The sequence below is a fragment of the Salmo salar genome, chromosome 17 (genome assembly GCF_965601325.2).
Source record: "Salmo salar chromosome 17, fSalSal1, whole genome shotgun sequence".
NCBI classification, from domain to species: domain Eukaryota; kingdom Metazoa; phylum Chordata; class Actinopteri; order Salmoniformes; family Salmonidae; genus Salmo; species Salmo salar.
In genome coordinates this window covers 11,943,388-11,955,548 of record NC_138307.1, presented here as the reverse complement: position 1 = coordinate 11,955,548, position 12,161 = coordinate 11,943,388, and the positions used below count along the sequence as shown (strand labels likewise).

Here is a 12,161-nt window from a genome sequence, read left to right as displayed (position 1 = left end):
TCCCTGTCAGGAGAGGAAAACATTCAAAACTGTGGTTTTGTTCAGACACAGGAGTTGGATGCCACGAGGGGCTGCCTGACAAATACGATCTGGCTGAGGGTGATCATTTAGTTAGTTTGTAATATTGAATGATGGATTTTTGTACGATTTTCAGTTCTTTAAAAAGTTTTTGGGTGCTATGTTTCACAACTGTAGTGTGAAATGTATACTGTTTATTAGCAGTCATTTCACTAAACAAATGGAATTTTTGGACATGGTTTTGGTTTATTAATTGTCTATATGGAAAGTGATCTCTCCTTTGAGAAAAAGGGGTATCTACTGAAATAGAACCACATGTAAAGTAAATATTCATTTCCGTTGCCAAATCTCAGTGTCTGTTGCCAATTAAGTCTCTCCTACAAGGACTCACACATTAATGTGGTCAGTCATGGGAAAAGCATGTATATGATTTAAGCCATTTCAATCCCTTACACTCCTCCAATATAAGTGTTTGTACTGGGTATTGGGTTCATGAATTCAATTTATTTAGTCATTTTGTTGAATATGAACTGTGGCAATCTGTTATACAAAGGCTAAATCTTCACATGGAGAAATTCACAAACAATATATTTCAAACAGAGCTGGGCTTTCAGCCCATGTGAAATAGAATAGGGGCTGTGTAAGAGGCCCTCCATTCCCCTCAAGTCAATATCACTGATTACCATGTTTGTGGCTGTTCAGTAGAACACGCATATAGACTACCTACACACTTGCTCAAGATCACAAAGCTTGGAGAGTTGGACTCACGTATTTTGCTCTACGGTTATTACCATCTTGCATGCCAACTGGGAGACTAGTTTAGAGGCGTTTCTGTTTCTCTGTGCCTCTGTTCATCTGTAATAGAGGGCCGTACGGGCCGGCCCTTCTGCCAGCGGGACCTGTAGACTTCATCAGGCCGAGGAAGTCGAGCCGTTTTCATTTCCTGTCACTATTAGAGAATGAGCCTGAAGGAAGGAAGCGTTTTATAGGCCAGGTCTACTTCTGTCGGTCAGAAGGGTTTAATAAGATACATTCTATTTGACACACAAGTTGTGTGTCCGGCTACAGTATGTTTCCATTTCACAATAGGCTACTGCTGTTTGAGATTCACATATTGTTTCAAGTGACTTTTTATATGTGAATTTATTTGCGATGTGAATTATATCTTATTTGGAGAGAGAAGCCTGAAAACAAGTGTCATTAACAAATTATTACAACAATAAGTCTTCATTTACCTGCTTCCTGGCTCCAGCCTCACTCGTCCATGGCTGCTTCCTAGCTTCCACCTCACTCGTCCACGGCTGCTTCCTTGCTCCAGCCTCACTCGTCCACGGCTGCTTCCTTGCTCCAGCCTCACTCGTCCACGGCTGCTTCCTTGCTCCAGCCTCACTCGTCCACGGCTGCTTCCTTGCTCCAGCCTCACTCATCCACGGCTGCTTCCTTGCTCCAGCCTCACTCGTCCACGGCTGCTTCCTTGCTCCAGCCTCACTCGTCCACGGCTGCTTCCTGGATCCAGCCTCACTCGTCCACGGCTGCTTCCTAGCTCCAGCCTCACTCGTCCACGGCTGCTTCCTAGCTCCAGCCTCACTCGTCCACGGCTGCTTCCTAGCTCCAGCCTCACTCGTCCACGGCTGCTTCCTAGCTCCAGCCTCACTCGTCCACGGCTGCTTCCTGGCTTCAGCCTCATTCGTCCATGGCTGCTTCCTAGCTTCCACCTCACTCGTCCACGGCTGCTTCCTAGCTTCCACCTCACTCGTCCACGGCTGCTTCCTAGCTCCAGCCTCACTTGTCCACGGCTTCTTCCTAGCTCCAGCCTCAGAGAAGGGTGGAAGAGTTGTTTGGATTTCCAGTCCATTGATGCATGGGACCCTGACGAAAAAGGGTGACTGCCCACAGTTCCCAATCCTCTCCTCTGGCTTCACACTCAGCTAAATTCCAGCTATTTCTGCTCTATTTTTTCACCCTGCTTTCCCAGGCCTGTTGTTACTTAGAATAACCAAGGCAGTGGTGTCAGAAACACACAGTAGTCTGAATGGCATACGGACGTTTATGCTGTAGAACTACTAGGTCCCCTCCATTCAGTTACGTCTATAGGAGCCTTGGCTCACTGTTAGAAAGATAAATATGGCTTGTTTTGAATTGACCATTTGATTGATGTTGTGATTGATGTAGATGGGAGGATACAGTGGCTTCAGTTTAATCCTATGTTGATATAGGATCATGCTGACATTTAATCAAGTCCACAGAATGAGCTTGTGGAATAAGTGACACAGTTATGCCTAGCAACATTGTCATGTCGCGGATTCCATATTCAGATGTTTGAGTTGGGAATCAATTCGTAGCTAAACAAACTCTACAGGCGGCCTGTGATATGGTTCAGTGCGTTCTCATCCAAGTGAACATAGAATCTAATGTTCTGTCCTAGACCGCTCTCTGATTGACTCGGGTCAAAAGAGGGGTAAGTCAGTGTGAGGAGGCCCACGTGAGGAACCCTGTCAAAACTCATCAGCCTGCTACTGTATGCTAATATCCTGAGGCGCAGCGGTCTAAGGCACTGCATCTCAGTGCCAGGGGCGTCACTGCAGTCCCTGGTTTGAATCCAGGCTGCATCACATCCGGCCGTGATTGGGAGTTCCATCGGGCGGCGCACAATTGGCCCAGCATCTTCCAGGTTTTGGCCGACGTAGGCCGTCATTGTAAACAAGAATTTGTTCTTAACTGACTTGCTTAGTTAAATAAAGGTTAAATATGCATACTACCTCTACCATATTGAAACTGCTGATATTAGCCCACTACCACTTTCATGCTGCTACTTCTACTTGTACCACTGGCAATTGATACTGTTACCACTACTTTTACTTATGTTGTCATTGGATACACATGTATCTGTAATAACAACTGAGCATACAGACCTCTCTACCTAACCCCTGGAGTCTCTCTCTCTCTCTCTCTCTCTCTCTTCTCTGCTCCCTTTCTCCGTTCTGCCTGTTCAGTGCTGTGCCCTGACCTCTGGTTTCCGTGCCAGCCGACTGGGCTGGGCCCTCTTCCTCCTCCGGTATCGTAGCGTTCTTCACTGCACTTAATCACATGGACGAAGCTCACAAACAATCCTTAGTTGTGGGTCGAGAAATATCAGAGTCCGCCTTACTCATCAACCATGTGCCAGTTTTGTTCAATCAAATAGTCCGGCTAACTGACAACCTCTATCCAGTTAAATGGACCCCACTGCTACCAGTACAATCCAACACAAGCTAACTGCAACCCCTGTATGACAACATATAGCTAGACCCCAGCAATCATTGCGCCCATATATCCTACCTGAACAGATCACAGAGTCTAACTAACTTGTGGTCCTTTTGGCCTATCCATCCTAAGTAATGATGGGAGACTCTGTGACACTCTGTGAACTTGTGTGTCAGACAGGCAGAGCCCAGCAGCTGAAGAAGCTCCACATTTAAACACAGGGACGTTGCAGAGCTAGTCAACTAACAAGACATTACTCAGCTAGGCTACAGTGTAGCTAACTCTATCGCTCCTGAGAGAGAGAGGACCTTATCAGTGTGTTCCCCCTTCACTCCCATTGGCCGGCAGAGCTCAGAGGCGACAGGTTTATCTGCTGTTGTACAGACTTGGTCTTGGAAATAATTAACCAATAAGGCACGAGGGGGCGTGGTATATGGCCAATATACCACGGCTAAGTGCTGTTCTTATGCACGACGCAACGAGCAGTGCCTGGATACAGCCTTTAGCCGTGGTATATTGGCCATACACCACAAACTCCCGAGGTGCCTTATTGTTATTATAAATTGGTTACCAATGTAATTAGAGCAGTATAAATACATGTTTTGTCATACCTGTGGTATACGGTCTGATATACCATGGCTGTCAGCCAATCAGCATTCAGGGCTCGAACCACCCAGTTTATAATTTAAAATAACTCGCAACTTTAGTAGGATTGTCGTTAGAGACCATGACAAAGTATTGTAATAGCTATTGTAGCTATTGTAGCTTATACGTTATGTGATAATTACGAAAACATCCAACAGTAGCGGTGTCCAAGCAAGATGGCGTCCGATGTGAAACTGAAATGTGCAAAAGTGTTTGGGATTCTAAAAATAAGAGGCACATATTTGCTTGGGTTTTCTAATTCAGGTCTTTGCCTGACCTGAATGCCTCCCAGCAGAAATAGTAATGGTTGTGTAAATATTGCGCCTCAGATGTAGGCCAAACAGACTCTCTAACCAGAAGACCTTTCACCCTGAACTCTGTCAGACAGCAAGGAAGCCTAACAAAACATGAAGCAAGAGGCATTTTAGTACCAGCAGCCATAGCCTCTGCAGCTATTAATAGAAAATAGCTTCAGACTATTTTGTTGCTCTCCGGACGGCCTACGTTTGAGTAACAGGCGCGATGGGTTTAGTGTGTGTGTGTGTGTGTGTGGGGCAACTATATAGTAAATGTCCATGTGAACGTGGTAGTGGAGCAGTTGGTATCAATATACAGTAGGTGTTTCATTGTAGAGTTTTCTGGCCTAATGTCTCAGGCCAGTACACACTGGAAGCTATGTGAGTACGATAGGAAAAGAACACCTCGTTATAGTGTGTGTGTGTGTATGCCCTGAAGCTGATTTGATAATTGATCATGTTCAGTTTGACCTTTTAGTGCAGTGTGTGTGTGTGTCTGCAGTGCTAGAACCGTGGAATAATTGATATGAGAGTTACATTGGTATGTACAGCTACGTGGTAGTTTTGATGTTGCTTAGGTCAGTGAAGTCACACAAAAGTGCATTCGAGGAGACTACCCATCTGCAATAATTGGTTAACATATTCCAGATAAATAGTTTCTTCTAGAGTACTTCTCTGTGACAATGCGGAGGAAAGGAGTGTCTCATTTGGCAATGTAACCCTTTAACTCCACCTAGTGGTATTCATTTCAATGTGGCCGAGTTGGGAGATTGACTGGAACGCATCCAGAGTGAAAGAAACAAAATGGAATGTTGAGAAATAGGTGTAGGTTGCTGTGTTAACCAGACGGGGGTGCTGTTGACACCTCCCATCCCCTATTACAGCCTCACTCAATGCTTGCTGAACAGAATGCAGAGTCTACAGCTGCAATGACATTTGGTATAATCCAGCAGAACACAGTCAGTGTGAATGAGCTGAGCTCCCGGGTGGCCTGTGGTTACAGCTGTGCCCAGCTGCCCGCCCTCCCCTCCTCTGGCTAACCTGCCATGAATATCTCTCTGGTTTTAATGACTCATTGGATTGTAACCCCTACACATGATCATGCTGTTACAACATAATATTATTGTTTAAGAGTGTGAATTATGGTAATACTATGGCCAGAGAATAAAGTACTAACGAGTTACTCAGTGGGTATTCACATCATGTCCAGGCATGGATCCCTTACCCTACTGCTGGGTCCCTTTCCAGAAGCCTGGTGCTGTGACGTTACGTGGGTGTGTGTGTGTGTGTGTGTGTGTGTGTGTCTGTGTGTCTGTGTGTGTGTGTGTGTGTGTGTGTGTGTGTGTGTGTGTGTGTGTGTGTGTGTGTGTGTGTGTGTGTGTGTGTGTGTGTGTGTGTGTGTGTGTGAGAGTGAGAGTGAGGGAGAGAATGTGTGTGCATAACTGCGGTGTGTATCCTGGCCTCCAGATGTGAGAGCAGTGTAGGATAGTGATGGGAAAAGGTCTCTACAGTTACATGTCGGGATATTATTTTTGATGATATATTGTATCTTTTTGACAATATTACAATATTATTTTTGATGATATATTGTATCTTTTTGATAATATTACAATATTCTTTTTGAGCTAGTTGGCTGCAGCTGCACCAAAACGTCAGTATTTTTTTCTTCATACCTTGTTCTTTTTAAATAGGAAGCCAATTCGTTGTCAGCACTTTTATTTTCATGACTGATAAAAACGTGTTTTTTTTCAGGGCTCTCTCTTGTCCCTCTGCAGCAGAAATATGGTGAGAAATATGTTTGGAACATCAAATCGCAATAAAATCACGGTTTTGAATCACCATACATCACCTAAGTATTGTGATAATATCATATTGTGAGGTCCCTGGTAATTCCCAGCCCTAGCATAGGATCGAGTTCACCAGGGTTAGGGTCGAGTTCACCAGGGTTAGGGTCGAGTTCACCAGGGTTATGATCAAGTTCCCCAGGGTTAGGGTCGAGTTCACCAGGGTTAGGGTCAAGTTCACCAGGGTTAGGGTCAAGTTCCCCAGGGTTAGGGTCGAGTTCCCCAGGGTTAGGGTCGAGTTCACCAGGGTTAGGGTCGAATTCACCAGGGTCGAGTTCACCAGGGTTAGGGTCGAATTCACCAGGGTTAGGGTTGAGTTCACCAGGGTTAGGGTCGAATTCACCAGGGTTAGGATCAAGTTCCCCAGGGTTAGGGTCGAGTTCACCAGGGTTAGGGTCGAGTTCACCAGGGTTAGAGTTGAGTTCACCAGGGTTTGGGTCGAGTTCCCCAGTGTTAGGGTTGAGTTCACCAGGGTTAGGGTTGAGTTCACCAGGGTTAGGGTTGAGTTCACCATGGGTGAATAGAAGGTAACATGGGAGACTTTGTAGGAGAGTGACTATTATTATTGCACAAACGAGCGGTGGAGGAGTCAGTTGAAACAGGAAGAGCAGGGGAGCTGAGGTAACAAACTGACAACCTTCAGTATGTTGTTTTACTAATGCTGATGGAGGGCTATATTCTTATGTCCACATAGAAAAGTAAGTGATATGGCACACTCTGCATGGTCTGGTCTGCAACCCTGTGTAGTATTCTAATATTTCAAGTGGGTGCTGAAATATTTACTTACTTAGGATAATGTATGGATGTGTCACCTTGCTGTATTGCATTGTATTCTAACACATTTTCATTTTCCACATTTTCCCCTCTCCTCCTTTTATCTCTCCTTTTCCTCCTTTCATCTCTCTATCGTCCATCCCTCACTTTATTCAGATGGCGTGTCCTTAAGTCACAGCATGTGACCCAAATGGCATCCTATTCCCTATATAGCGCACTACTTTTGACAAGAGCCTTATGGCCCCTTTTCCAAATGAATGCACTATATAGGGAATAGGCTGACATTTGGGACATACCCACAGTCTCCATGTTAGTAGCTAATTAAATGGACGGCAGAAAGAAGCTGTTCTTTTGTTATCTTGGTTACAGAGGTAAACAGCGCCTGTGTCTGTTCCTCATTTTTATGCTGTTCCAACATAATATTATTGTTTAAGAGTGTGAATTATGGTAATACTATGGCCAGAGAATAAAGTACTAACGAGTTACTGAGTGGGTATACACATCATATCCAGGCATGGATCCCTTACCCTACTGCTGGGTCCCTTCCCAGAAGCCTGGTGCTGTGACGTTACATGTGTGTGTGTGTGTGTGTGTGTGTGTGTGTGTGTGTGTGTGTGTGTGTGTGTGTGTGTGTGTGTGTGTGTGTGTGTGTGTGTGTGTGTGTGTGTGTGTGTGTGTGTGTGTGTGTGTGTGTGTGTGTATAACTGTGGTGTGTATCCTGGCCTCCAGATGTGAGAGCAGTGTAGGGTAGTGATGGGAAAAGATCTCTACAGTTACAGGTCGGGATATTATTTTTGATGATATATTGTATATTTTTGACAATATTATTTTTGATGATATATTGTAACTTTTTGACAATATTACAATATTATTTTTGATGATATATTGTAACTTTTTGACAATATTACAATATTATTTTTGATGATATATTGTATCTTTTTGATAATATTACAATATTATTTTTGATGATATATTGTATCTTTTTGACAATATTATTTTTGAGCTAGTTGGCTGCAGCTGCACCAAAACGTCAGTATTTTTTCTTCAAAGCTTGTTTTCCATCTTCTTTTTAAATAGGGAGCAAATTCATTGTCAGCACTTTTAATTTCATGAATGATAAAAACGTGTTTTCTCAGGGCTCTCTCTTGTCCCTCTGCAGCAGACATATGGTGAGCAATATGTTTGGAACATCAAATCTCAATAGTCCCGTGTGGCTCAGTTGGTAGAGCATGGTGTTTGCAATGCCAGGGTTGTGGGTTCGATTCCCACGGGGGACCAGTACGGAGAAAAAAATGTATGGAATGTATGCATTCACTACTGTAAGTCCCTCTGGATAAGAGCGTCTGCTAAATGACTAAAATGTAAATAAAATCACAGTTTTGAGTCACCATACATGTCTTATCGGCACCTAAGTATCGTGATAATATCATATTGTGAGGTCCATGGTAATTCCCAGCCCAAGCATAGGGTCGAGTTCCCCAGGGTTAGGGTCGAGTTCCCCAGGGTTAGGGTCGAGTTCCCCAGGGTTAGGGTCGAATTCCCCAGGGTTAGGGTCGAGTTCCCCAGGGTTAGGGTCGAGTTCCCCAGGGTTAGGGTCGAGTTCCCCAGGGTTAGGGTCGAATTCCCCAGGGTTAGGGTCGAGTTCCCCAGGGTTAGGGTCGAGTTCCCTAGGGTTAGGGTCGAGTTCACCAGGGTTAGGGTCGAGTTCCCCAGGGTTAGGGTTGAGTTCACCATGGGTGAATAGAAGGTAACATGGGAGACTTTGTAGGAGAGTGACTATTATTATTGCACAAACGAGCGGTGGAGGAGTCAGTTGAAACAGGAAGAGCAGGGGAGCTGAGGTAACAAACTGACAACCTTCAGTATGTTGTTTTACTAATGCTGATGGAGGGCTATAATCTTATGTCCACATAGAAAAAGAAGTGATATGGCACACTCTGCAACCCTGTGTAGTATTCTAATATTTCAAGTGGGTGCTGAAATATTTACTTACTTAGGATAATGTATGGATGTGTCACCTTGCTGTATTGCATTGTATTCTAACACATTTTCATTTTCCACATTTTCCCCTCTCCTCCTCTCCAACCTTTTATCTCTCCCTTCCCTCCTATCGTCCATCCCTCACTTTATTCAGATGGCGTGTTCTCCTTAAGTCACAGCATGTGTCCCAAATGGCACCCTATTCCCTATATAGTGCACTACTTTTACATTTACATTTTTACATTTTAGTCATTTAGCAGACGCTCTTATCCAGAGCGACTTACAGTAGTGAATGCATACATTTCATACATTATATATATTTTTTTTTTCTGTGCTGGCCCCCCGTGGGAATCGAACCCACAACCCTTGTGTTGCAAACACCATGCTCTACCAACTGAGCTACAGGGACAAGAGCCTTATGGCCCCTTTTCCAAATGAATGCATTATATAGGGAATAGGCTGACATTTGGGACGTAACCACAGTCTCCATGTTAGTAGCTAATTAAATAGACGGCAGAAAGAAGCTGTCCTTTTGTTATCTTGGTTACAGAGGTAAACATAGCGCCTGTGTCTATTCCTCTTTCCCTCCCTCCCTCCCTCCCTCCCTCCCTCCCTCCCTCCCTCCCTCCCTTGCACTCACACTGTTTTGGAAGGGATCATAGACCCTCGTCATACCAGAGCAGGGTCTGAAGAGCGCTGACGCACTTCAGTGTTCTGTGTGTGTGTGTGTGTGTGTGTGTGTATGTATGTATGTATGTATGTATGTGTGTGTGTGTGTGTGTGTGTGTGTGTGTGTGTGTGTGTGTGTGTGTGTGTGTGTGTGTGTGTGTGTGTGTGTGTGTGTGTGTGTGTGTGTGTGTGTCTGTTTTAGCAGTTGGATAAACTTGATGATGTGCTCATGTTCTAGCCAAGTGTTTGATAAACCTTTAAATGCCCTTGTTATGATTTTAGAAAAGACTAGAGCCATAGATTGCTCTAGAGTCTAAAATGTCATCATTCTACCCAAAGCCCAGTGCACTGGGGGAATGTGTGCAGAATAAACACACTGAAATAGTCCCCCTAGTGCCCACTTTACTGTGCCTAGTCTGCCTGGCTTTGTCCATGCTGCTGCTCCTGTCTCTCTCTGCTTCCACATCCCTTTGTCACGTTGTATCACTACGCCCACACCCCACTGGCTCCCCTCAGACGAGAACAGTCTGCTGCTGGAATGGAGACATTACAGGAATAAGCATTTTTCTTTCGGGCCCTTTCGGGAAACTCGAGCTGCCGTGGCAATGGAGCAGTATTAGGGAGAGAGGCAGACGGCTTCATGGGTAGAAAGAGGAGAGGGAGGGGCAGGGAAAGAGTAGCGAGAGGAGGGTGTTACTACAGGGAAAGGAGGCTGAGCTAAGGCTGAATTCTCGTTATTCAAAAGTCAGAGTCATTTGAATCAAGACCCCCAGGGGGTCAGTTACATTAAGAAGCCCAAATGATGGGTGAATTTCAGTTTAGAATAGCTTAATTGTCTCTGGATAATTTGAATGAAGGAAATACATTCGGGAGGCTTATTGAAACAAAGAGGGGAGGTTCTTGTGGTAAATCTAAAACAAAGAGGAGCCAACACTTTAACTAGGAGTCTAGATCATTATATTAAGACATTAGTCTCGGCTTTAATACGATTGTAAAAATTAACGCCTCCTACTAATTTGCTGCAGAAGGCTGAATTAATTTGCCTGGCTACACAAACTTGCTTAGGCCAAACGTTAGTTTATTCTCCACAATGAGTCTGGATCTGAGTACCTTCCAGATGATTTCTAGAATGCAAACACATTCTGGCCATTCAGATTGGTCCCAGAAACCGATGGGTTGGGCTAGAACATTAACACACATGGGGAAAGCAGCATTTTGAAAATGTGTCATTGGCTTTGATACTCTGATTGGTTAGAGCTGAGCCAATTGCAGGTTACTTTGTTTTGTACAACACCCCTCATTTTGACATCACCACAAACGACTTCAACGATGGCAGTTTCAGACTGAAGTATGGAGCGAACATAGGACAGTGGAAGAACTCAGTTTGAGTCGTCAATCAATGAATTAATCATAATTTGCCCTAAACTGAGGAGGGCGGTTAATAAACCTCAAAGCCCATGGGGTAGCATGGGAAACGGAGTCCTGGGTAGAAGTTGCTCAGGCTGAGGCCTGTTTGTTAGCTGTGGTTGTCTGAAGCCACACCTGTGTCGGATTAGCTGAGCCAGCAGGGAGGGCTTCCCTCTAATGGAAACTTAATAGGCTCTGAAATGACTTACTGCTGCTGCCGCTGTGTGAGGAGCAGAGCACTGTCTTACTGAGTTCAGTGTGAGACAATGGCTTCCATGTAAGACAGTGGGTTTCATGTTAGACACTGTGCTGCACCCACAGACAGAGAGGCAGACAGAGAGGCAGACAGAGAGGCAGACAGACAGGCAGACAGACAGGCAGACAGACAGGCAGACAGACAGGCAGGCAGGCAGACAGACAGACAGACAGACAGACAGACAGACAGACAGACAGACAGACAGACAGACAGACAGACAGACAGACAGACAGACAGACAGACAGACAGACAGACAGACAGACAGGCACACACACCACTGCATTCACTCATACCAAACTGTCCCTTCTCACCTCCTGTTCTTCTGTTTGCCGACAGACACAGCACATTTGGATTAAACCTGTACTCCGTAGATTAGTAGCATGTGGTTTGTCATCGTCACTGTTTTGCCAACACTGTACCATTGTAGTGCAGCAGCAGAGCGACTAGAATATGCCCTCTACTGGCCAACACTGCTACCAACCAGCAGCCCAACATTCTTCTCTCAGGGGGCTGTCCATCCAAGTTTCTATAACTTAATAAACTCATCTGCATATTACTTTTATCATGTTGAAACTGATGATATTAGCCTACTACCACTTTCATGCTGCTACTTCTACTTGTACCACTAGCAATTGATACTGTTACCACTACTTTTACTTATGTTGTCATTGGATACACATGTATCTGTAAGAACAACAGGCACACAGACGCTCTCTACCTAACCCCTGGAGTGTCTATCTCTCTCCCGCTCCCTCTTCCTCTTCCTCTCCCCCTTTCTCTTGCTCTCTCTCGCTCTCTCTCTCTCTCTCTCTCACACACACGCACACGCACACACACACGCACACACACACACACACACACACACACACACACACACACACACACACACACACACACACACACACACACACACACACACACACACACACACACACACACACACACACACACACACACACACACACACACACACTTGGTGTCGGCTCACCCCTACAGAGCCAGGAGCAGCTGGAAGCTCTCAGAGCAGGA

General features: G+C 45.0%; 1 protein-coding gene across 2 annotated transcripts in view; it reads left to right on the top strand.

The window, feature by feature from the left end:
• The window catches only part of LOC106575282 (rho GTPase-activating protein 6), a 79,806-nt gene that overhangs the window by 10,442 nt on the left and 57,203 nt on the right, over positions 1-12,161 (top strand). The window lies entirely within an intron of this gene.